The following is a 2,950-nucleotide window of genomic DNA, read 5'->3' as shown; positions in this document are numbered from 1 at the left end:
TGCTGAGGAGAGAGGCGGCAAGCAAGTGCCAAAACGCAGTTCAAATCCTCCCCGGTGTTTCTCACCCCAGCCAAAGTTCAGCTGCACACCATGTAGCACCAGTATAAGCAGCCCCTCCCCGTTCCAGCCCCTTTCGTGACCTCTCAAGCTGGCCTTGGTTTCTATTCCACTAACTAGCTTACTCTTAAGAGCCTACTATTTTTCCTATGGACCCCTAACCTTCACAAATATAACCTAAAATTTTAAGACATCTTCCTATAAAGGGTGCTATTTATATACTACTGGCCTAAAAAATATCTACTACATTGTTCAATAAATTCTTAGTGATACAACTACATGACCCATTATTTGCTCACTGTCCTTGCTTTGAAATTTTCAGTTCTAAAGTATTTGCCAACTTTTGTTATGTTCAGCGGCCTGCACTGATATGTTCTGCACTGATATGACACTGTTCTCATGCCTGTCAGGGTAGGAATCTCTGTTTCATGTCTGTACCTTACTCCTGCATCGGGTACCCATGTTCCTTCTTATGCAATCTGGTAGTTTCATTCACCAAAGAGCAGAAAACATACCCTTCCTTTAGCTTTAGTCAAAAATGGCTTCCATCTCCAGATATCCAACAAAACACTGACACTGTGTAGGTGTTCTGCACAAGTTCAGGATGCTATCCTGCTTAATCCTGGCAACTCTGGTTCTCCCAGTTAGAAGACTGAAACATGTGAGAATCTCCATCTATGATATCAGTTCTTCCCTGTGATGGGTTCTAACCCTGTCTTAGAGCTTGGCCTGTGCATTTTAGACTTCTCTTGTTAGAGACACCCTACAATTGTATAAGCCACAAAAGTGATAGATTACTTTCTTAAAATACCTTTCCTACTATTTCTCAGGTGGTCTCCTGGCTACTCTACTGAACTGTGTCCCCTAGGCTGAGTGGGATCAACGTGCTAGTTCCAAACCATGTTGTTAGATCTTTAATGTTTACTTACTCTTTTTCATTCATTAAGAATTTCATGCATGTTTACAGAGTGCTATGATTAGATCATGTATAGCTCCCTTCCTTCCTTAACAGTTCCAGATCTTCCTGAGTCCATGCCTTCCTTTTCCCATCCATTCCTTTTGTTCCCAATCATAAGAAAGAGAAAAGCATGCCTCTCTAGCCTGCAACTCCTAGGGGGCTTCTAGGAACCGTGTGGAATGGAACCCCCCCCCCCACCTAGTTACTGCTTGCCTTGAGCAGATACAGTCATGATTGTAGTTCAGCTGTTTTAAGCTTAAGACTTTGCAGGTGGAGTTATTGTTGGGGTTTTGTCTAAGCTCCACCCCACACCTACCTGGCAATAGCCAGGTATGCCCCGCCCCAGAGATCTGGCCCACTATAAGAGGGGCTACTTGCTCCTCCTCTCTCTCTTTTTGCTCTCCCACCTCTCTGCCCCTGGGGCTCTTCCCCCCCTCCACGTGGTCATGGCCGGCCTCCTCTCTCTCTCTCTCTCTCTCTCTCTCTCTCTCTCTCTTCTCTCTCTCTCTCTCTCTCTCTCTCTCTCTCTCTCTCTCTCTCTCTACCTCTCTCTCTCTACCACTAACTCCCATCCCCTATTCTGAATAAACTCTATTCTATACCATGTCTGTGTGTGTGTGGTCCCTCAGGGGCAGAGGTGCCCAGGCAAGGGCCCGCCTGGACACCTTCCCCCACGCCGCCTAGCCACACTCACCTAACCCCCTATACTCCCCCCTTTAAGCCCCTTCCTCATCCTGCTGCCGAAAGTCCTCTAATGGTGCTCAAAGTCCTTCATTGGTGCGTTGGCTGGGAATCGAACCCGGGTCAACTGCTTGGAAGGCAGCTATGCTCACCACTATACCACCAACGCCGCACCGCCACCGTCCTTCAGTTATACAATCTTATTGTACCAGGAGATCAGTAATAAACTAAGCAAGAAAATGTCCATGATTTCACCTCTTCATGGGTACCCATATTTTAAATTTTATTTGTTGTTAAGCAACAAATAAAAGCAAATATTCCTCTAATCATAGGCATCCATTTCTCAAACACTCAACTTGTGCTGGACGTTTGTCTTCTCTCACACAACCGACTTGCTTCAGGGTCAGTTTACTGCGTAATCCTTTTGGAGGCGTTGAACATTTGACTCCATTCATGAAGGGGGAACAATGCACACAGCTCTCAGGACATAAGGTCAGCTGTAAACACTAAGAGCCATGTCACAACTGCCACTTGTGTGACTGCAGTTATAAAGTATCATCAATTACTAAACCATCCCCCTTTCAAGATGTTGAAATATAAGATAAATGTGAGTCATTTGTTAAAGCAATTCATTGGGCACTGCATTCGTGGCATGAATTATTATTGGAATCTGGATTCCCTCTATGGAGAAATTTTAGGTTGAACTCTATAACCTTTGAACCCATGTATCAGAAAGTATCAGGAAATTTGATGTACATTGCCAACGTCAACATCCCTTCACCTGATAGTACAATGTATCTATTCTCAAACTTGGCTTGTGGACTAGGTTGCAACATTGTGTATACATGGTAGAGAAGGAGAAACAGAGCCATGTGCTTACCTTACCAGGTCACCAGGTTCCAACAGAGGACACCATGATGACTCAAAAGGATAGATTTTCATCAAGAATTTATTAACTTGACATATAATTTAGATGGCTGTGACTCAGTAACCAGTGCTCCAGGTGATTTCTAAACCCAGATGTCACTAGTATTACATGCAGGTACACAGATTAGGAATACAAGGGGGTGCATGGGAAAGTTGTTTCCATGCTTCAGTACAAAGGTGATTTGTCAGTTTTTATAGAATAATTGATCTGTTTTCCTTATCCCATATTCAATTTAGTGTCAGAAGGTGGAAGACTTGGGCTTTTCATTTGAAGTTGACTGTTACTTTCTACAGGCAGCATTTGGAAATTTATATTTGATAATTCTC

General features: G+C 43.7%; 1 non-coding gene across 1 annotated transcript; it reads right to left on the bottom strand.

The window, feature by feature from the left end:
- Positions 1-1,793: 1,793 nt before the first annotated feature.
- Positions 1,794-1,865, bottom strand: Trnag-ucc (transfer RNA glycine (anticodon UCC)). Its single transcript has one exon. It is a non-coding gene; the product is annotated as a tRNA-Gly (tRNA).
- Between the last annotated feature and the right edge of the window lie 1,085 nt (positions 1,866-2,950).

This window comes from Apodemus sylvaticus, chromosome 9 (assembly GCF_947179515.1).
Source record: "Apodemus sylvaticus chromosome 9, mApoSyl1.1, whole genome shotgun sequence".
Lineage (NCBI taxonomy): Eukaryota > Metazoa > Chordata > Mammalia > Rodentia > Muridae > Apodemus > Apodemus sylvaticus.
The sequence above is the reverse complement of the archived record's forward strand: the minus strand, read 5'-3'. Positions and strand labels throughout refer to the sequence as shown.